Here is a 23,916-nt window from a genome sequence, read left to right on the forward strand (position 1 = left end):
CCACACAGCACGCCTGCAAGCTCCTCAGAGCAGCCATGCTGGGCTAGGCAGCAGCCCTGGAAACCGCCTCTCCTTCTCCCCAAGTTTCTTTTGGGGGGATGGTGCTCAGTAGCTACTCCCTGCTGGGGCTCTGGGGCTGCTCCTGGCAACAGTCGGCGGGCCATGTGGTGCCAAGAAAGAAACCTGGAGCTCCTACATGCAAAGCCTGTGCACAGTTCTTTGAGTCACCTCCTCCAGCCCCCTGGTTTTTTGGGGGTTTTTTTGACAGGCATCCCCTGCAACCGATGCTTCCTAAGAAAAGTGGCATTCTACCCAAGATTTTTACTTTCCTTTTTGTAATTAACACAAGACTTTGTGGTTTTGCCTGACATTTATGTAACAGAATCCGGCACACTCTCCTCCGATGAGTATGCAGCCGTGGTGTGCAATGGGAACCCCGGGGCATGGTGACACCCCTGGGTAGGAGCAGAGCTGCTGCCCGGAAAAACTGCTCCTTGGTCTGGCTCTCTCCGGTGTGGCGCTGCAGCCTCACACCAACTCCCAAACACTAGCCAGGACTCACAGTTGTGTGGTGGGGCTCCAGAAGGACTGTGCCTGGAGGCCAGAGAGGGGATAACTGGGCTGCGGCCCATCTTCAGCCGGGAACTCTGCTCATAGCCGTCTCCTTCTTGCACCTGCTCCATCCTGACTCTCAGGCTCCGCCCACTGGCTCCTAGGACTCGCCACACTTTCTCCTAGTCTCCCCTCACTGCTCCCAGGCCCCGCTCCCACTGGTTTCCAGGTTCTGCCCCACTGGCTCCAAGGCTCCACCCACAGATTCTCAGGCCCCGCCCACTGACTACCAGACCCCGCCCCAATAGCTCTCAGGCCCCTCCCACCAGCACTCAGGCCCCACCCACTGGCTCCCAGGCTCCGCCCACTGGCTTCCAGGCTCTTCTCACTAGCTCCACCGGCTCCCAATATTCCCTCCCACTGGCTCTCAGACCCCACCCAGTGACTCCCAGCCCGCCCCCACTGGATTCCCAAGCCCAACCCACTGGGCTCCAGGCCCCGCCCACTGGCAAGCCATCTGAGTCACAAGCGCCTACTCTGCTAACACATACATATACACTGAAAGCGAGAGGATACCTAGGACACGAACCAAATGCAGAGATGGCCTCACCGCATCACTGGTCTGGTGTTGGGGAGATCGTAAGCAAGCAGTAGCTGGGCTCTCGGCCACTTCTGCTCTGCAGGTCATAGCCCTGGGCACATCCTGGGGCCTGTCCCGAGGACGGTCCAGTGGTATCCCAAGACTGTTCAAGCCACGTCCTCTGTCTTCAAGGACACCTCACATTGGAGGAGGCCCCCACTAACCCAGGCTGGCCTCAGCTTCTCCCCTCACGTCTGCCAGGACCTTATGTTTAATGAAGGTCAATGAGTGTGGGGGAACATTATTCACCAGCCTGCAAGCTGTTCTCCACCCACTCCACACTCCCCCACCTCCGCACTCCCACGTCATGGCAATCGAAACGGTCTCTAACATTGCCAAACGTGCCCATTGACCCAGCAGTGGAGCACCCAGCGCTCTGTGCCCCTGGGCAGTGGGGTAATTGAGCAGAGGCTTTGAGGGAGCAGGAGCCCCAGGGAGGGAGCTGCACCTTGTCCATCCTTCCCATTCCTCCCGCAATTCCTCAGCGAGGTCCCTCCTGAAGAGAAAAAGATATTTCCTTGTCTCTTCAGCACCGTTTCTCTCTTCTTTTTTACATTCTCCTCTGCCAGCCCCTCCTTTTCTCTATCTCCCCTCCCTCCCATCCCCTCCTTAGGGGGACGCTGCAGGTTAAGTCTGTCCCTTTTCAGGAGTTTGTTAAACTCATCCAGTGAGAAGAACTGTTAAAGGAATTATGAAGTCTTGAGGAAAATTACTTTTTTTAAGGTTAAGTAGCATGACAATGGCAGCTGATGGAGCAAATTAAATCTGCGCTGCACCAGCGATTTGATAGATACCATTTTGCTAAGTGCTACAGAGAAAATGCCTTCTTGGGGACTCAAAGCTCCAATTCAGGGTGGACCCTTGTCAGTTGTGGCCTCAGATTCAATTAGGTGAAATTCATTAATATAAAGAGGAAAAGGGTCAGACGGAACATTGCAATTTGTGAAACGGGCCCTGGCGCATTTTTATGGAAAACACAGTCGTCTCTTTGGGGAAGCGCTCACTTATTTCACTCTATTTAACTCGGGCTGTAGAAGGGAGGAATACATTCTCTCCCCTTCACTTCCAAGCGCCCTGAAATGGTTTTTCTTGTGACACTTGATAAACATGCACCAGCCGCACTTTTTCTCATGCGCCCAATCGAGAGCTTGCCGATAACTCACTCCTGGCATGAAAGGGCTTGTGCATGGAACCAGCCCTGCCATCTGGGCAGAAGAAGCAGGGATGACAGAGCTGACCTGTGCCTATCCCATGGCAAAAGAGTCTTGTCCACCCAAACAAGGACTTTCCATAACCAGCCAGTTATCCTTGAACAAATTAGTACGACGGGCACTGAAATGTTTGCCATGAAATATTTATCACCCGTTTAGCACCATGCTTCTCCTAAGGCATTCACGGCAGTGAAAAGAGTTTCAAAATCCTATTTTGCCTCCATGCAAGCAAGGCTGCCTCATTAGTGATCAATTACCAGCCAGGTCTGCCCTAATAAGTCATTAATATGTACCTTGGACTGTCAAGTTCTGTAATTGGGCACCACATGTCCAATAAACCATCGGATGCTATTATTAATAAAGCTCTCAAAGTCCCACCAGGATCTATACTGCATAAACGAAGCACCAAATGGGGCCGTTTTTCATGCCATCCAGCTTGGCCACCAAAGGACCAGCACAGGAGTCCGGGTGCTCAACTCCAAATGCAGAGACTGACTCTAAGGGTGTATGTGGTGGGCGGGGCCTGGGCCTAGGGCACGCGGTGGGCGGGGCCAAGCTCCTGGGTGTGTGGTGGGCGGGGCCTGGTTTTAGGGTACGTGGTGGGCGGGGCCAGGCTCCATGGGGGCGTGGTGGGCAGGGTCTGCCTGACTTAGGTGAGGGGGCCAGGACCCTCCCGCTGGTTCTTAGCAATGCTGGGCTCATTCTCGCGCCACTGAGCCATGGGCGCAGGGGCACGGCTACATCTCGCCTCCTCCGCGCCTGGAATCAAGCAAATCAGCAATGCTGACAGTAACCCTGACCCATGTACAGGCCGACTTTTTCCTGCCAGCTGCTCTGGCACAGGAGGCCCCCGCCCTAGCCGTGTCCATCAGTACACCCGAACAGTAGACGGTGTTGCAGGCAATGGCCCTCTGGCTAACTTACACACCACCAACCTGACCTTTGCGAATGGGCCCCCCGAGCCGGGGGACAGGTGAAATTTATAGCCGGAACCCAATGTCAGACCTGGTGAGAGATGGGCTTTCTTGCAGGCTGACGGTCGCTCACATCAAACCAGAGAACAGCCCAATGATCACTCACAGCTGGAGACCCAGGGGCCGTATTTCCAGTCCTCACAGCGTCACTCTGGTGATAGACAGCCAGCAGCTGCGGCTAGGGCGGGCCAGGGACCCCACTCTGCAGTAAGAGGAGCTCTGTCTAAAGAGAAGCTTGGCTTCCCCTCCCCGGAGGAGACAAGCAGGTCTCCAAGGCCAGGCAGAGAGCCGAGGGCCAGGAGAGGGTGCTTTGTGGGCACGGGCAACATGTTTGGTCCCCGGCAGCTCCAGGAATGGCCTGATGACCTCTAGCACTGCTGAGCCTCCTGCTGCGGCTAAGTGTCACCGGGAGGGTAAGCCAGACCTGCAGGTGGCACCCCAGTCTCCTCCTCCCATGGGGCCCTCGGCCCTCCCCATCCTACCCGAGCATCCCAGCCATTTGCAGACGCGTCCCTGGAGACACAGAATCAGGACAAGCCGAGTGTGAGGATGCAGAAGGGGCAATAGGCTCTAGGATGAGCCCAGGTACCCCAAAACCCAGGGGCAGCGGGGTGGGGGCACCTCTCTGGGGGCCGGGGAGGGGAGCCCCTGGCAGTGTGAGCAAAGCGGCCATCCCCCAACCACAGACCACCCAGTGCCTGAGCCGCCCACCTCAGAGGGGCCCCTGCCCTGCAGACCCTCAGGGCAGGGCTCTCCCAGGCCCCTCGCAGCAGGGGCCTTGCTGCTGCCCCGTGCAGGGGGGAGCTCCGAAGCTCTCTCCCCGGAACCCGCCACCCTCTTGTCTATCCATCTGTCCACAGGCTAAAGCCCAGTGATGACCAGGGTCGGTCCTTCCTTCTTGGCCCAAACAGGGACCCTCACAGCCCAGAGGTGGGATTGGGTCCCCCTGGTGCCCGCAGCCCCCCTCAGAGACTCGCTGCTTCTCAGTCCCATCTCAGTGGACCCCAAGGGAGCGAGTTTCCCAGCCCCACATTCATGGTGGGCACTCGGGGGCAGAGGAGCCCCCTAATCAGCCCTGACACATAACACTGAGCCACCTGCCTCCCATTCTGCATCCTCATCGTCAGCCTTCTGTGGCCAGACCACAGCCAAGGTCTTTAGGTGGGCCACCTCTCTGGCACAGGTGTGCCCCCAAGTTCGATGCCCAGCAAGGCACACACCACCACCACCATCCCGCCCAGCTGTGGTCCTGATGGTCTGGAGGACTACCCAGGGGTCTCTTGCACCGCTGGGTGTGGCCCCTATGAAACCAGATGCATGAGACACTCCATCTCAGACCCCCCGCATGGGGAAGCGTCATACCTGCAGGCCGGCCACGGGCCAGGAGCTCAGGGTTTGCAGAGGTCACAGAGGCAGCCTCAGGCCCCACCGTGCAGTGGCCCACCTGCTGTCCACTTTCAGAAGCAGGACAAGTCCCCAAGGATTCAGGGCCCAGCCAGGGGCACAGTCTCCTGCGTGCCGTCAGCGAGCAGTGACCCAGTCAGTACCCCGCCCCCTTCCAAAGGCAGCCGGGCATGTGCTGACGTGCTTGCTGGTGCCCAAGCAGTGGAGGGGTACTCCCTGCGCCCTGGATGCAATTTATTTCCGGAACTTGTTTCCCTGCAACTCCTCACTCCTGTTTTATGCTCTGTAACGAGTTTATCTTCTGTTCAACTGGAGCCTCAGAGGCCCCTCCAGCACATTCCAGGGAATGACGATTAGCAACTCAAAACGGGGGCTCTGCTCCAGCCGGGCTAGCAGCTCTGCTGGAAGGCCAGGGAGAAGGGGCCCTCCTGCCTCCACCCAATCTCTCAGGGTGCTCAGAAGCCAAGGGCGGAGGCTGCCGTCACATCACCCGTGGTGGACCCCATCACACCCTGCACATCACGTCCCCCTGCTGCTCCTCAGCACCCTGGGTGGGGCTGGGGGCCATCACCTGGGCAGCTGAGTTGAGGATTGGCTAGGGCTGACTCTTGTCCTCCCAGACTCCTGAGAAGGGGCGGGGCACGACTGCTGAGGCGGGGATGCGGGTGACAGGATGCTGTGGCGGACGAGACGAGCGCCTCACGGCTCTGTTCTCCCTCCCCGGCCCTTGCAGCCCGTTTCCTGTCTCTTATGCTTGGCTGCGTCCTCCATTCAATAGCGATATTTTTAGTGTTATTTCAAAATAACGCCAGCCTTCAAGGCTCGTTGCAGACGCTGCCGAGGTTGTGGTGCTCCCAGGTGCCCGCCGGTGGCCGTCCCACTCTGGAGTCTGACGGAGTGAAGGTGCATGTCCTTTGAGACCTGAGTCTCTCAGCCTCTTCCCCTCCTTGACCTCTTCCCCTCCTTGACTCCCTTCTAACCTGCTTCCATCCTGTGCGCTCCCATCCTACCGCTTGCCCCCCCCCCGTCTCGTGCTGCGCACCCCCATATTAGTGCAATTTCCACCTATGACTCGAGGGCTGTCCTGAGGGTCACATGCTGCAGCAAGTGGCCACAGGGCCCAGCAGGCTGGAGGCGGGACGGAGAGAAGGGAGCTCGCAGGCTACGGCTGACCTTGTGTTAAAGATCCTCATAGTCAGTGTTTTGCGTCTGGGAAAGAGGGACAGTGAGACTCGAAAGACAGCAAAGCCTAACCCTGACCCTGGGTCAAACCCACGATCAGGCAAGAGCCCCAAGCCTGAACTCTCTGTGCCCCGAAGTCACATCCACGGCACGCCACAGCCCCACCCGCCAAGGGCCATGGAAGAGCCTCCTCAGGCCCCTCACCCTACTCCCCTCCCCCGCCGTGGGTGCAGCCTTGAGGGGCTTGGCTGTGATTCACCTCACAGTCAAAATGTTCGCAGGGCACGGGGTGGGCAGCGGCTGCTCAGAGGCAAACACAAGCAAACACCAAGTGCAGACGCTTCCCCACGGGGCACAGGCTCCCTCATTCATCTTCCCGTGGGGGCCTCTGTCAACCCCGAAATAAAGAAGCCAGCCGAGACTAATTTCCGGGGACGGGTGCGTTCCGGCTGAATTTCTGCCACCAAAGAGGAAAATTCATCATCGGGGATGAGTCAGAGGCTGGTGACCTTCGGCTGCAGATTCAAGGACACCCCCAGAGGCACTGAAGTTGCCACTCACACAGGGGGGGAAGACTATGGGGACACTTGTGAAGGGGTGTGGACACTGGTGCTGGGACATCATATGCAGGAGCGTCCGCTGCAAAGAACTCTAAGTCGCAGCACTCCAACAGGAATGGGACAGAGCGCAGGACCTCTGCCACCAGGTCTCAGGTTCCTGCACCCCCACTTTTCACTCCCCCTTTCCTGCTCACACTCTCTGCTCCACCAGTGTTCCATTATCTGTTGGGGACCCAGCCCCTCTGGTCACTAGCTCCACAATCACGGCATCTTTTCACCCAGTCAGAGAGGCAGCACCCAGCAGACGCCCCTGGAGGCAAGATGATTCAGAGGGTCGCAGGTGCCCTGGGGACCCCCATCAGCCCTGCAGGTCCTCCCTCCATACCCAGGACACAACATCCTTCCACGCCCAAAGGAACGGCTGCTCTGGTCCAGAGCCTCCTCCTCCCCCACCTCCGTCCCAGGAGCCCCTAATTTCTGCGGGTGTCTCTGGAAGGTGGCAAGCCGCAATGCTCTGCGTGCAGGTCTCTAAAGAGAACACGGCAGATGCCTCAAGAATGGGCTGGATCTCCACCAGCCCCAGCCGTGGCCTGAGCCCACACTGGCCTGTGTGCCGTGGACACCAGAGCTGTTCCAGACACTGGCAGCCGTGGATAGAGAGAGCTGCGATGAACACAGGAGCACAAATGTCTCTTCTACCTCGTCGTTGAGTCCTTGAAGTGGAGCTACTGGGATATGCGGGAGCTTGTTTCTTAGAGTTTGTGTGTGTGTGTATCCAATCCCCAGCACTGCGTACGGTCCTCCAAGCACAGCCAGTAGTGAGCCCTGAGAACCGTCAGTTGTGGGCCAAACCCCTCCGGGGAGAGTGCCTCTACACACTGAGCAATGTTTCCATACGTTAGAGAAGAGAAATGCACTTCTAGATGTATATGCAGTTAACAGCACAACCTCTAAATAGGCCAGAACACATTCACTGATAAACCAGCCCAGACTGAAGCAAAAGTACAGTGAGGTGGGCATTTGCCTTGAGCACAGCCAACCTGGGTTCAACCCGGCATTCCGTATAGTCCCCCCAAGTACTGCCAGGAATAATTCCTGAGTTCACAGCCAGGAGTAACCCCTGAGCATCACCAGGTGTAGCCCAAAAAGCAAAAAGCAAAGAAACAACAAACCACTCTGAGACAGAGCAAAGCTTTGGGAGTCAGTGTTGAAAACCACTGACCGATCAAGGGAAAAGAAACAGCTCTATCACTGACGCATAGGAGCTGGAGGATAGTACAGCCGGGAGGACACTGGCCTTGCACTTGGCAGATGCAGGTTCATTCCCAGGCACCCCTGAGCACCTTTAGGAGCTACTCCTGAGTGTGGTGTCAGGAGTAAACCCTGAGAACCACCAGGTGTGGCCCCCAAACAAAAACCAAACAGACAAACAAGAAAATATGAGCACAAGGGCTCCAAATCTTGATGGGTGGAGCAGTTCCCATTCTAATGATACAGGAAATTCAAAGGCAGAGATGTTTGGGACGGAGAGCAAACCGTGTGCCAGACCCTTACAGAACACATCTTTTTTCTTCCATTCACACATGACATACTTACAAATCATACTTACGCCAGGCTATAAAGACAGAACCAACAATTGCCAAAGAATGAGTCGTGGGTAAGTCCTTTGCTCATAATGAAGCTAATTTAATATTACTGCCCAGTAAATCAATTTTGAATCTCTCTATATTTGAAAATATAAAAAGAAAAGACAGCCTAGTTCATGAGTCAGAAACGAATCCAAATTAATGCTAGAAAAATTGAGAACTGCCGGGAAAGGGAAATGATACCCAGACAGGCAGGTGGTAAGCAACCGAAGGGCATTTGGGGGAGATAAATGACTTTAAACACTTATAGGAGTCAGGAACGAGATACAAACAAGGATAATCATGAAAATCAAAACCAGCTAGAGAATCTCTACAGCCTGAGGTTTCTAAACTGATGGATGTGGGCAAAGTCATGCCAGCAATTTTGAAGAACGGAGATTAAATGGACACATGATGGAGGGAAGAGATTGCTTTCCAAAGGTCTCCAAGAGAAATCCCAAATCCTTGCTGAGTCAATAGATTCAATACTTCTCAAAAGGAAACAGCATTCACAGTAAATTCTAGAGGGGATTCATCCAGGCTCTTTGCTTCGTTTTTGTTTGGGGGCCACACCTGGCAGTGCTCAGGGCTTGCACTTGGCTCTGTACTCAGGCATCACTCATGGCAGTGCTCAAGGGACCCTGTAGGGTGCTGGGGATTGAACCCAGGTTGGATGCATACGAGGCAAGTGCCCTTCCCACTGTCCTATCGCTCCAGGCCCAAAGGACCTTCTTAGTGCCACATAAACTCTTGCAGAGAATAGAAGGTGCAACGAAAAAAGGAAATATACCTTGTCTTATCTTGACAGACTAGCACAGCTGCACTTCAGGAGACACACAGGCAGCAAAAGAAGAGAATTACAAGCCGCTCAAACCCCTAGATGTGCATGAAAATCCTAAACAAAATACAGACAAATCTCATCAAGCAGCACATCAGAAAGACAGTATTTTATACCAAATAGATTCATCCCAGGACCAGAAGTTGAGAATAATATTAGAAAATCAATTAATGCCATTTATCTTCATAACAGATTGGGGAGGGGGAGAATTATCTGATAATTATAATAGATGTGGAAAGAAGCATTCAATACAATCCAACATCCATTTACATTAAAACATCTCTTAGCAAAAGGGGACTAGAAAAGACATTTCCTGATCCTCATAAATCATACACAGCCATGTGTACACACATATACACACATGCAGCTGCAAATACATGCACACACATAAACCGTGAGTAAATGTCCTACTCAATGGGGAAACATTAAATCATTTAAGATCAAGAACAATACGATATTCATCATCTGTGTTTTCAAAGTTCTAAAGTCCAAAGAAGAGCCCTTTGGACCCTGCTGCGGAGCGAGCATGATGGAAGAGCCCAAGGAAGCGCCCTTGGACTCCAAGCAGCCCACTGAACTAATTCCGGCACGGGATCGGAGAACCCACGGCGGGCTGAGACAGTGGGAACCGGGCATCCCCCAATTCTTTTAACCTCTCTCTCTCAACCCCTTCCTCCCGAGCACAGCGCAGGGTCCAAGGCTTTCTGAGCGCAAAATGGAGACGCCGAGCCTCTCTCTAGGTTTCTCCATCTTATGAGCACCATAAAAGGGTAAAAGTTTGTAGTGATGTTATTTCTGGTTGTACTTTCCCTGGACTTTATACAGAAACCCAAAACCGCACCGCGGCCACGCGACCTAATGTCATCTTAGCATCAGCAATATGTAATGGTTCCTTTTTAATGGGTCGGACTTTTGTGGGAGATCCTAACAAGAATAGTAAGTCTGTTGCTGAAATATTGAAGGCAATCAAAGTGGTAGCCATCTCTCTAGACTGAACTAAGCTATATCCCCACGCCGGCGGAGAAGAAATTTTCTTCTTTCTCGGGAAGAAACGCGGCGTGGCGTCAACCATAGTGTGATGTCCATTAAGCAAACAGACCTGGTGGCGTGGGAATGGGATATAAGGGGAAAAATTATGTACATGGAACAGTGGGACGCTGGTGGAATCTCGAGCCGGAGCCGATACCAGCGCAAGACCTTTGGTTCCAGAAACTGCTTGCAGACACTCTACTAGACTATCAACTAAGCCAGAGCCCCACGCCTGCTGATGACGGGAAATAACCATCCTTTTCGGTTTTTTTTCCCTTTGTCAGGCAGCGTGGCAATTACTAAACAGGCGAGAACTCGGTGGCTCGGGGCAAGGGGGAAAAAGAAAAGTTATGTAACAAACAGCGGGACTTAATATCTCTATATTCTTAGCAGTGGAGAACTATCAAATGCCTCCTTGGCAATAGGACTGTCTTTTTCTTTTTTTGGGGAAACCCCAACAACGGTAGTGAGTTGTGTGTTGAAACATAGAATGTAATCGAGATAAAGCGTAAACGAAGTGAAATTTATCACTTACAACGGTGGGGACTGGGGAGGTGGGACGGGGCGGCAGGTATACTGGGGGGATTGGTGATGGAAGATGGGCACTGGTGAAGGGAAGGGTGTTTGAGTATTGTATAACTGACATGATCCTGAGAACTATGTAACCCTCCACATGGTGATTCAATAAAATTAAAAAAAAAAAAAGTCCAAAGAAGACATAGCACTCGGCAATAAAGGAAGTGCCCCTTTCCCTGTGACAGCCATGATGACCTGCATGAGAAGGGCTTCGGTCCATAAGCACGAAATTGCCCAGGCATGAGGCTCATGTGAGAGTCAGTCTCTTTCCATCAGTGATCATTTTAAATGGAAGCTTAAACTATATCATTTTAGAATAATATAGGAATCCACAGATATATAAATGATTTAAGAAGAAAATTAGTGAGGCCGGAGTGATAGGACAGCAGGTAGGATGCTTGCCTTACATGTGGCTGACCTGGGTTCAATCCCCCAAATCCCATATGGTCCCCCGGGCACTGCCAGGAGTGATCCCTCCTGAGTGCCGAGCCAGAAGGAACCCCTGAGCATCGCTGGGTGTGGCTCAAAACCAAGAAAAACAAAGAAGAAAATTAGGATGTGAAGTGGACCCTCTGTTATACAAAAAGCAAGCCAGAAACTTTATGAACACTACTGAAGACCTTGACATCAAAGGAAAATCTAACTTATAGAATATGTGTTGAGAACCTCCTTAGCGGGATTGGGTGTCGGAGAGATGCCATTTCCCCCGTACAGCTGTATCATCGTAATGAAATCCCAACAAATATTTCAAGAAGGATTTGTGTGTTTTGATTCCCCAATTAGACAAACTGCTGCTAAAGGCATGAAAAACACCAAGAAGAGACTCTCTGTGCCCCAAGGCCCTCTCCAGGGCACGGCCCCAAACAGCCCCCACCATCCACCTCTCACCTCCCATCCCCGCAGCTCCCCGAAACCCCCAGACTCCTGGGAGTACCCTAAGCACACAGACGGAAACTGAGTCCCAGGGTGGGAAAGAAGACTCGGGAAATGCATCAGACAGTGCTCCTCTCTCAGGAGAACTTGGGGAGTTTCCATCTCAACCTCAAGAGAGTGTTGTCTCTGGGGCCCAAGAGATAGCAGAGAAGGTGAGCACTTGCCTTCCACACAGCCAGTCAGATGTGATCCCTGCACCCCAGATAGTCCCCCGAGCTCCCCTGGGAGTGATCCCTGAGCACAGAGCCAAGAGTAAGTCCTGAGCACTGCTGGTGTGGCCCAGAAACCAAAACCAAATCAAACAACAACCAAAAAAAGATTCTGGATAAGAACTGCAGGATGAAAGTAGGTAAAGGAATAAACATGATAACCTCTTAGTACTTGTATTGCAAACAATAAAGCCCAAAAGGAGAGAGAGACAGAGACAGAGGAGGAAACTGGGACATTGGCAGTGGGAAATGTACCCTGGTGGAGAGACGGGTATTGGAACATTGATTGGCTGAAACCCAATCATGAACAGCTTTGTAACGTGTATCTCATGGTGATTTAATAAAAACTAAAAATAAATTAAGTATCCTATTCATAAGTAAAAGGAAAAAGGAAAAAAAAGAAGAAAATAGTGTTTTCAACATCGGTAGGTGAGGGGTTAAAACACGCCCACGCCTTCGGACATCCGAGTTCTGGGCTCACGGTCCAGGGGGCAACCCTGCTTTCCTCCGAGGACCTCCCCAGATGACACCCCTCTCTTGAGGGGACACCCACGCCCTCCTGTTGAGACCTGAGCTCGCGCCCGCGCTGGGATGAGACCCTCCAGCTCAGCCTTTTCATTCCTGGAGCTCCGCTGCCGCTGCCCTTGCTCAGCGCCTCTGGCGTCCCTAACCCAGCAGCTCGTCTGAGTCCAAGAGCCGAAGCGTCTCAAAGCAGCACACGTGGCGGTGGCGGGCACGGGGACAAGGCAGGCGCGATTCGAATAACTCGAAGTCAATAATTCATAAACGATAATGTATTATTAATCAATTACTGGGGCCTGAACAACACTTAATGAGATTAAGCTGATCGCGGGCTGAACTGCTGGGCCCGTATTGATTTCATCGGCGTGTTTAATTACGCTGTGGAGGCCCTGCCGGCTGCCTGCTCGGACGGACGGGCAGAAACCAGACCAGACGGCCCTGGCAGACGGGTTAGCGGGCGCGCTTCCCTCAGCCAAGAGCCAGGACAAGGAAGGGCGCAATCGCCTTCGCGGGCCAGCTCCGTTTCCATCCCTGGCACTGCCCGGTCCCGGGACTACCACCCAGTGTGGCCCCCAAAGAAGCAAACAAAAGCAGCAAAGAAGAACTCTGCTTGCTCCCGAATGAATACTCAAGAGTCCTGGGGTACCTGGGGATTCTGTGGAATTCGGTCCAAAACAGCGACCATCTCTGCTTCCTACTAGAGTGTCCCTCCACCGCCCCCAACACTAGAGGCCCAAGTACTGAGCGACAAAGAAGCCCGGGAAGGGTTGAGTCCAGTGCCCACCCCGCCCCCAGCACAGTCTCCCAGACTCCCTGATGTTGGTCAAACAATCTCCATCCCCGCTGGCCCCCTGCGGCGGTACCTTCTGGAAGCTGGCCAAACCGCTGCTCTCAGCATCCGCCCTTGTGGGGACCATTTCCACTCTGGGTCCTCTCAGGGGCTACAGTGATGCCCTGTCTGTCCTGTCCGGCTGTCTCCCTGGGCTCTGCCTGGGTGCCTAGCTCTGTTCTGGGAGAGGAAGGGGGTGTACGTGCCAGCTAGTTGGGCACACGCCCATCCAGGGCCCAGACGGCTGAGGTGCAGCGGGGAGGGCGTGCACAGAGTCCTCAGGGCCGTGTGCAAACCAGCCTGCTCCACGCGGCAGGTGGCCCGTGTACATGACCCCAAGGCAGGGCCCCCTCCCCAGGGCCCCAGGCCTCCGAGTCTGCACTTCAGGACAGTCGACAGGAACCTAGAGAAGAGCCGTGTGTCCAAGCACTCGGGACTCCCTGCGCTGGCTCTGCTGCGAGGGGTGTGGGGCACACGAGGTGGGTCTTATCCTTGTTCTGAGAATTCCTTCTAGAATCTCCAGCCCTCATTAAAACGCGTCCTTTTTACTGGGGTGGGGGGCGTTTTCCTTCCTAGGGCTAGTGTCCACCTGATACGTGGATGAACCGTGGTGGCCAGCCTCTCTGAGTCTCATTATGCATCAGGGTGAATGCTCGGGCTCCCATGCTCCTGCTGATGGACAGGGCCAGCGTGGACGGGGCCAAGTCCTGGGGCCAAGATCTCCACTCCAGGCCAGCAACCCACAACCCTCCTAGTGGAGCCACCACCAAAATGCTCAAAGCAAGTGCGAGGCTTTGGGGTTGTTCTTTTTCCAGACGTCCTTCGAAATGCGGAGCCCGTCTGAGATAGATCCACAGAGAGCTAGAGCCACTGAAAGTCAGGGGGCACCAGCGCCGCGTCCCCCATGGACGCCAGCCAGCCAGGAGGCCCCCAGCATGGGGGACACCCGAGTCCCCCAGAGGGCCAAGACCAGCCCCATGCCCCTCGCACCCCTCGATGCAGAGCGGGCAGTCCCGGATGCTCGGACACATGCCTGCTCTCCAGCTCCCTAAGCTTATTATTTTTCTTTGTTTTTGTTTGGGCAGTGCTCAAGGCTGACTCCTGACTCTGTGCTCAGGGATCACGCCTGGCGGGCTCAAGGGATTATTATATGGGGTGTCAGGGATCCAACCAGGTCAGCTAAGTGCCCTCCCCGCTGATCCATGTCTCCGGACCCCGGAGCCCCTAATTTTAGACTGTGGCTCCCGCCAACAGCAGCCTCCCACGTGGCAGAGGCTGACGCTCAGGCCTTTTCCAATACAACCACCGAATCCTGGCCCCAAAGACTCCCCACTGAAGTGCTCATCAATAACAGAGCAGGGCTTGACTGGGGTGACAGCTCCAAGGGGGAGGGGTCTGGCCTGCGCAGAGGGGCCTTCCCTGTGGGGAGGGGCTTGCCCTGGGAGCAGGTGCAGGTCTGCTCTGCAGGGAGGGGTCTGCCCTGCATACTGCATTGGAACCCTGAGCCAGGAGTAATGCCTGAGCATTGCCAGGTGTGGCCCAAAATCAAAACAAAAGAAAACAGAAAAATCACAGAGCAGGGGTCAGGGAGGCAGGCTCCGGGAGAGGCACAAGTGAGCAAGGCCCCATCACGGCACCACACCCTGAGCGGCAGCTCTGCAGGCCTCCAGCCCTCCGGGACAGAGCATGAGGCACCAAACAGGAGCCCTAAAGGGAAGCAGAGCCTCGAGGTCCTCAAGGGGCATCGATTCCAAGGCTGAGGGGTCTGCTCCACGCTGTAAGAGCATCTGCACACTCAGCCCTGGAACCCCGAGTCACCCTGACACGGCCACACAGCACAACGGCAACAACAGGTCCCACAGACCAACGCCCCTCGCAAACACACGGCAAGTCTGTCCTGGTCTGAGCTACAGGACCGACTATAACGTGCAGCGCTCACCTTGCATGCGGGCGAACCCAGTTTGATCGCCAGCACCCCAGATGGTCCCCTGAGCACTACCGGGAGTAATGCCTGAGCACAGGCCGGGAGGAAGCCCTGAGCACTGCCGGGGGTCCTGACCAAGTAGTTGCTCTCTGAAACACGCGTTTGGATGAGCCATGGGAAGTCAATGCGTTTGGACAGGTCCTATAAGAAAATCATTGTCTGGGTCACGGATGGCGCAAACCCTCAGCACAGTGACACTTTGGACACAGCTTTCTCGAGGACGTGCACAGAGCTCGGAAGACAGCAGGGCAGTGACTGGGCAGATGCCACACTTCCCCCCATCAGAAGCAGTGGGAAACAAAATGAAAGAAAAAATAAAGCAGAAAGAAATCATGCAAAATAGAAACAATAAAGCAAAAGTTTAAAACAGAAACATCCCAGGATAAAACAAATTCAGACGCTTCTGGCGGGTGGTGGGGGTTGGTGCGTTCAGAGACGCAGCAGGGACTGTCCCCCCCCCCCTTCCTTTCCCAAGAACACATCACAGCTGGGGCAGTGAGGTGGTGGGGGGTGGGGTCTGTGCAGAGGCCGGCTGGCGATGCAGGCCTGGCATGCTCCAGACCAGTGAGTCACGCACTCAGGGGCACAGGGGGAACCCGCACATGCCCTGCCCGCAGCTGCCCACTGGCAGCCTCGTACCTCCTCTATTAGGGGACTGTCACCCAGTCCACATCAGACACCAGCTGGACCCCTCCCCACAGGCCCCGCGGGCAGCACAGCCACCACCCACCGTCACATTAGTGGCCGCGGTGCGTGCAGCGTCCAGGGCCCCTGGACCCCGACTTCAGCTCCCGGAGGGCTCTTCAGAGTCCAGCAAACAAGCACATTAAAAGCTCGCAAGAGTGTTTAACAGGCTGCTCCAGACAGAACTTGCCGGCGAGAGCGGGAGGGCGCGCTGGGATGAACTATGGCAATGCTGCGTCTGAACAGGGACTTCCCCTCACTCGACTTTCACCACTATAAGGAAAAGGCGATGATAGGAGAATCCACTAAAAAAAGAGGGAAAAAACCATAACAAAATATACAAAAGCAACCGGCCGGGCAGAAAGAGCTGCCAGACGCCCTAGCCCCCCTCGCTAACCATTTCCGACATGAAGGACGGACAGCTAACGAGCATTGTCCCGATACGTGAGGGCGCCTGGTCATCTGTGTCAAGACAGATCACCCGGAAAGCGGGCATGGGGCCTTTCCGTAAGCTACTCGTAGGGAAGAAAAACAATGACAAACACTGAGAAAGGCAGAACTGGGGAGTCTGCTTGAGGAAACTAAAGTGGGAACAACTCTCGGTTTCTGTTTGGTCGGTGGGCACGAGGGCCAGGCAGGTCCAGGCCCTGGGCAGCTCGGACACTTTCTGCAGGAGGGTTTGAACTGCCCCACTCGCAGAATTCCTGCCAAGGATCCTCTGGTGCTGTGGCCCCAACACAATCGTCTGTAAGCTCATTGGAATTTATTTTAATCTAAACACTCAGCAGGTCTGAGTCCCCATAATTGCGCATGAGTGGACGAGAATATGCCCGGGTCTGCATATGTGTATGGATGTGTGGATGCAGGTGTGAGCGAGTCTGTGAGTGTGTGCATGCGTGTATGTGTGTGCATGAATGTGTATATGCATGTGTTTGAATACATGTATGCATGCATGAATATGTATGTGCATGAATGTGTATGCATGTGTGTGACTATGTATACACATGAGTCTGTGTGCATGTATGTGCCTATGTGTATGCCTATGTGAATATGTGTGTGGGTGTGTGTGCATGTGTGAATACACACCTGTGTGTGAATATGTGTACACATGAACTTTGTGTGTGTATGTACGTGTGCTTGTGTGCGTGTGTGCAAGGTGGGTGAGTGGCGTCTGGATGAGGCCTGGGAAGGGAAATGTCCAACCCAGGAAGGGATCCGTGGCAGACCCAGGACAAGTCCCAGGGAGTGGTCAGCCAGGCCCAGTGGTCAGCAGATACACAATCAGCCCACAGGAGGCGGTCGAGGGTGAAGCACGGGAAGGCAGGGGGTGCAACTGGAAGACCTACTTGTCCAGGAAGGCCAGGTGAAGCCCCTGAGAGAGACATGTGGGAATGCGGCCCCGAGGGCCACACGCCTTCTCATCCCGGGGGCAGAGAGCGGGGGCCTGGGAGTGAAGATGCAGTGGGGTGAATCTGAGTTCCACCATCTCCTCTCAGCTGACATTTCCTCAGGTCTCCACTTAAAGGTGGAGATTAAAAATGTGAATCACGGAGCTAGAGTTAGCACAGGGGTCAAGGCATTAGCCTGGCACGGGGCTGATCCAGGTTCAACCTCTGGCACCCCAGATGGTCTCTCGAGAACCGCAGGTGTGTCCCCCAAGGGCAGAGCCAGAAACAAGCCTCAGCCACCCAAACAATCCTTTTTCTTGGCCCTCACAAAGCTGTAGAGTGGAACAATTCATCGTACTTGAACAGTCTGGAGACAGTTAACCACCTCACAAGATATCAATGACTGCATCTAAGAAACGGGCCAGAGGCTGGAATATTTCAAGCCAGGCTCAGCTGGGGCGATGGCCGCATCTGCTCCCCGAGTGCCGTCGACGTTTCAGAATTGAGAAAACTCTAATTGAGAAAATCCTTCAGTTAATGCCAACTTTGTTTTCTTTCCCGTGGAAGTAGATGATTCTATTTTATAGTTTATTGACTTCATAATTACATCGAGCCTGAGTTCCTACATAAATGACAAGTCTCTGAAAAGGAACCGAGACTGGGCATCACCTTCTCCCTGTCTCCTCTGCTGTCAGTGACCCCTTGACCATCTCGACTTGTCACCCGGAGCAAAGATGCTGCCCCCTCCCCTTCTGGCACCCATCCCTTCCAACTGACACATTGCTCCTAAAGCCACTTTCTTCCTCCTGCTCGTCCCTCTGGAACCTCTCCCCCATCCACGTGACTGATGCTGTCCTTCCCTGGACCATCGCTATGCTCTGGACATGACTCCAAACCCTTCCCCCGCCTCCCCGCTGCCTGCCCCGTGAAGGAGGCGTCGCTGTCACCCGCCATGTAGAAATGACACAATCATCTCAACGTCTTCTGGGACATCTCTGAGCTCTGTGCTGGAACCCCGCACACACCAGAATCTGGGCTCTCGGACGGTGAGGAGGCCTCTGATTGGCCTGGGGCCTTCCCTACTCACAGGGCGTGTTCTTCTATGTCACTGCCATAAAAATTTACTGCCAGATCAATCTGATACTGTCAGCTCACGACTGCCTGGGGAGAAACTCTCTCCACCGAGACCCATCACCGTCCAGACAGACTCACTGCGCCCTGTTGGCTGGGCCCCCACAATCCTCGGTCCACCGCCCCGAGACGTAGAGATCTCACGTGCCCTGACCCGCCCTCCCCTTACATGCTAGCTCTCCCCGCCCCACCCCTGTTTCTTCACACGTCGACATCTGATTTCACATCAAAGGGCATGAGTGTTTTGTTATCCCAAACCAGGGGCCACCACCACCTTCCGCTCTGCTACTGGGCACTCTGGGCCACTTGGTTCCATGTGAGTGTCCATGCGCGGAGGCCAGCAGAGCCGAGGGTTCTACCCTCCGTCCCCCCTCATGCTCCCAGGACCCCTTGCCCGGGATGACCAGGCCAAAGCAGCAGAGAGGACACCTTCAACAGTGCCACTGGCCTGAGGTCAGGGGTTTGTTTTGGGGGGCTGTTTGTTGGGGGCCCCGATGTACCGCCCTGCAGACTAGAGCAGAGAGAGGAAGAAAACCCATTTGAGCGGCTGGTTTGTCACACGCCTGCTTTTGGGTCCTCTCAAGAAAGACTCAACTGGTTCTTCAAATCTCTTTCACGTCCCCAACTAAGTGCTGGAAGGGACTCGGGCCACGAGGACCACCGTACATGTGAGGCCCCTGATTTCAGCCCATGCATGAAAGCTCCCCCAGCACCTCATGGGCCGTTCCAGTCCCTGCACAGGAGAATTTGCTGCATCTCCACATGACCTTTCCACCTCAAATGCACACTCAGACACACAGAGATACACACATCCACACACACGCTTGCAAACACACAAAGCATACTCACACATGCAAACATGTGTGCACTTACACATGCAGAGAATGCTCACTCAAAACACCCACATGCAAACATGTGTGATGTACACACACAAAAATATGTACCGGCATAATATTCACATGTGTGCACACATGGTTGGATTTTAAAATGTCTACATATGCACACATGTACATATACATATATGTACATATATGTGTGCACATATATGTACATGTACATATATGTGCATATACATGCAGATACACATTCATATCCAGGCACACGTACACAGCAGAGACCCATGATACATGGACATTACACGCATACATGCATGCACATGCATACACGTGCTCGCCGCCCGGAGCATAGGAATGGTGCGGTGAGGATGAGCTAGTCCCCTCTAGCTGACTGTTCTCATGGCCCTCGCCCTGGGTGCCTAGAGAGACGGGATCTCAAGGTAAGTAAAGGGCACAGTTCAGCTTCTCTAATTCTAACTCCCGTTCTTAAAACTGTCCGCAGAGAGCAGGCTGCATGCTCGGGTGGTTAATACTCGCCGTGCTAATACTCCCACAGGCAGCAGGGCACTGTGGGAAAGGAACGGGGCTGGTCAGGAGAGAGTCCCGGGCAGCTGAGGGCAGCCGCTGGCCTAAGTCACCCCCCGCCGGGCTGTCTGGGCTGCAGGAACTTTGAAGCTGGGGACCCAGTGATCACAGGTGGCTGCCTTGGGAGCAGCGCACGACAACGTCCACGGCTATGGTCCAGCGCTGCCCCGCCCACCCCCACAGCCCGCTCCCCCGCCCGCTCAGACCTGATGGAGTGTCTGATGAGACGCCAGGGCCAGGAAGGATGGGAAATGATTTGCGAAGGAGCCAGAAGGGGGATTCTATGACTGTGTGTTTTTCCACTCGGTTCTAATTTAAAACCACTTACAAGTGACAACTCCCAACCCCGGGCAGGTGCCGAGCGGCAGCTTATCACCCCCTGGGGACCCCGTGCCTGTGAGTCTCTGTTCTGAGGAGAGCTATTGTCTTCCCAGGAAAGGCATTTAGCATAATGGCAGGCTGAACAGAACATTGCTTTTGTGAGAATATTTTTTAAGGAAAAGAAAAAGGGGATGGTGTTCTTTCACAACTAAAAGCGGCCCCCGCCCCCTCCCCCCACCCCAGGAGGCAGTGACGGGCGGCCCGCGGCTCTCCCCCACCTGCATCGTCCCAGGTCCCACTGTCCCTCAGCTCTGCCCTCCTCCCAGGACACTCTCCCTGCCCTGAGTCCTGAGGGTGTCTCGGCTGGCCCTGGACGGGCTGCAGGCTCAGGAGCTGGGCGGGGGATGTAAGGCTCCCCCTGCCAGGCGAGTCTGCACTGAACCCTCGCTTGCCTGTGGGTGCAGGAGGAGGTGGGGAATGCCAACGGGACCTCCCCGACGTCTCTGTGGCCCTCAGACCCTCAGGCTGGTGGCGCTCTACCCTTCCTGCTTCCCACTGCAAGGGGCCTGAGCAGGGGAGATGGGACCCGACCTCACACTTCGGGCTTCTCCCAGGCCTACCAGGGCTCATACTAACCCGGCCCCCAAGAGGCTCTTAGCACTCCCAAGTCTGAGAAAGCAGATGTGTGTGCATGCATGTGTGAGGCGGCATGTGCTCATTCATACACACGTGTAGGGGTGAGAACTCATGACGTGGATGTGTGCACACATAGCAGATACATGTGTGTGCATGTGGACAAATGTGCGAGCCTATCCACCAACACGCACTGGCACATGCACAGACATGTGTGCACAAGTATGCACACACATGTGTGTATGTGTGTGGGCACATATGCAGTCAAGGGCATATACGTGGCTCATGAATGTATGTACCACAAAATGTCAGGGAGTGTATGTATGTATCTACATGTGAGTGCAAGGATGTGCGCAGATACGAGCCCATGGGCACACACATGCACCCATCCACATGAACATGTATGCTCATGTGCACACATGTATACACACAAGTACTTGCATGCATACACATGTACATGGTATATATGCATGTATCCACACATGTACCTACATACATATGACAATATACATGCACCCATGTACACGCTCACTCTCCCTGGGGGCTGGGCCTGCAGCCAAGCACTGCCTATTCTGTGGCCTCTGGCATGCTGGTGGCTGTGATCAGGCCACGGGATTCGAGTCCCAGAAAGCAGCAGAGCCATTTCCTGGTGGCCCGCAGTTCCACCCCACTGGTGGGGAGACCAGCCCCTGCCCTCTGTGGACCTTCCTGTGAAGGCGTGTGTGGGCCCAGCCCGGTCATCTCGGGCACAGTGAGAGGACACCATGCCCTTGCCCTCAGCTTTCCTCAGGGCCAGGTGCTCGTGGACAAATTGCTTCCTGCTGAGGCAGATGCGGTTTCCCAGGTCAGGCGAAATACTTTCAGGAAAACAGATTTTCAGACCAAAATTACTTCCGAAAAGCCAATCAAATGGAGCACAGTTCCCAGGAGCATCCTGAGCCCATGGCTTGTCCTCTGTCCCCACAGCCTGGCTCCTGCTCGTGGCCCAGGTGACCATCCAGCCAGGAAGGAAAGTCTGAGCACAGATGTGTCCTCAGGGGGTGAGAGAACGCTGACACAGATCCGGACTAAAGCAGGTTAATGGCACCCAGAAATGGAAGTGGCACCCATCCTGGGGGCAAGCAGGTGATGGGCCCCCCTGTGCCATATGGGGGTCTTTCTGGTCTTAATCAACAGATGGAGTTTGGGGGCTTCATAGGAAGTCACGTGTTCAGGGTCGGACTCACAGATGCAGGTGGCTGTGATCAGACAGGAAGGGGATCCTGTCGGCCACTTCCCCTGAGGGACCCCGGGGACACCAGAACCTGCCGAGCGCCATCTCATTCCACGGCGTGCCCATCCTGGCTGTCCCCGCAGAGACCCAGGGCAGGGCATGGCTGGAGGCGGGGGCCCTTCCTGCCTGCGTAGGTTAGGGGGCACCCACCCTGGCCACCACCAGCTTGGTGGCCTTGGATGGGTAATTGGGGTCCAGGCAAAATACCAGCTCAAAGCTTCAAGACCGTTTCACAACTTCATGGTGGTCACAAAAGAGCACTGGACAAAGAGCCAGAGCCATGAATGAGTGTCCCCGCTCACTGCCCCAGACGCCTGGGATGGTGGTTCAGTGTCGAGACTCACAGTGCACCCCTGACAGCCACCAGCGACTGATTCCCACCAGGGCACTGCCCACGACTCTGCAGCTGTGAGAACCATTGTGTGTGACGCAGCCGGGAAGCGCTGATCCTCGGCTTAGCCGAGCACTCACGGCTAGTTCCGAGCAGCTACTCGGCCCAGGATCTCGGCCGGCTCCCAGCTGTCTGGGACAAGGTCGGGCACTGAATACCCACCAACCAACCTGCTGAAGCAGAGGGGCAAATAGAGAGCACAGCCACCTGCCAGGGCACCTGGCGGCCACTGGCTCTTCTCGGACGCCTTGGACATGCAGCCGGCAAACACAGGCCACCCATGGCCCCGGGCTCTGCACCACTGGGGAAACTCATCACGGCAGCCGGCGCACACAGGGGCTCGGGGAGTCTTTATTATTACTACGGCATTCTTAGGCGCGTTAATTCAGCATGGTGAACACTTGGTGATTAGCCAGGGTGTCAGGCATCGATTGTCGGGTGCTGATGGGCTGTGAGAAATTACATTTCCCACTGCTGGATCACTAAAGGCAGTGAGCACTGCAGGGGGAGGCGGGGCGGCCTCTGGGGGGCACAGCAACCCTTCACCCTCAGCCTTCCCTTCTTCTCCCCTGCCCCCAGCACCAACTCTGCTCCCCAGCAACCCTGGCGGGTCAGGAGCACCCATGAAGACAGTGTCAGAGTACACGCAATTGTGAGCCTCAGGCATGAGCCCTGCGACCACGCCACCCCCGGGCACCGCCAGGAGGCCTCCCAACATGCAAAAGCAGAAGAGTAAAGTGAGAATGAAAGTGGGACATGGGAAAGTCACACTCATGCTTGAGGGCACGAAGTGGGCAACTGTGTGCCTATGTGTGCCTGTGTGTGCCTGTGTGTGCCTGAGTCTATGTGTCTGCGTGTGCCTGTGTGTCTGGTGTGTCTGTGTGTCTGTGTGTGCCTATGTGTCTGTGTGTGCCTGTGTGTCTGTCTGTGTCTGTATGTCTTTGTGTGGCTGTGTGTGTCCGTATGTCTGTGTATGCCTGTATGTATCTGTGTGTGTCTTTGTGCACCTGTGTGTGTCTGTGTTAGTATGTGTCTGTGTGTATCTGTTAGTCTGTGTCTGTGTGTGTATCTGTGTGTGCCTGTGTATGCCTGTATGTGTCTCTGTGTGTCTATGTGTCTCTGTGTCTATATGTGTCTGTGTTTCTGTGTGTCTGTGTCTGTGTGTCTGTGTGTCTGTGTGTGTCTCTGTGTATCTGTGTTATCTATATAAGTCTGTGTGCCTGTGTGTCTGTGTGTATCTGTGTATGCCTGTGTATTTGTGTGTATCTGTGTGTGCCTTTGTGCGTAATGTGTGTGCCTATGTGTATCTGTGTGTGCCTGTGTGTATCTGTGTGTGCCTGTGTATTTGTGTGTGTCTGTGTGTCAGTGTGTCTGTGTGTGCCTGTGTGTGTAACTGTGTGTCTGAGTGTGTCTGTGTGTCTGTGTGTATCTGTGTGTCTGTGTGTATATCTATGTGTCTGTGTGTGTCTGTGTGTCTGTCTGTATGTGGCTGTGTGTGGCTCTGTGTCTGTGTGTCGGTATGTGGCTGCATGTCTGTATGTGTCTGTGTGTAACTGTGTGTCTGTATGTGTGCCTTGCTTGTCTGTTCTCCATGTGTGTCTGTGAG

The 23,916-nt window shown here is 54.6% G+C and overlaps 1 protein-coding gene across 1 annotated transcript in view; it reads right to left on the minus strand.

Moving 5' to 3' along the window:
- The window catches only part of AGBL1 (AGBL carboxypeptidase 1), a 220,691-nt gene that overhangs the window by 149,450 nt on the left and 47,325 nt on the right, over positions 1-23,916 (minus strand). The window lies entirely within an intron of this gene.

This window comes from Sorex araneus, chromosome 6 (assembly GCF_027595985.1).
Source record: "Sorex araneus isolate mSorAra2 chromosome 6, mSorAra2.pri, whole genome shotgun sequence".
Lineage (NCBI taxonomy): Eukaryota > Metazoa > Chordata > Mammalia > Eulipotyphla > Soricidae > Sorex > Sorex araneus.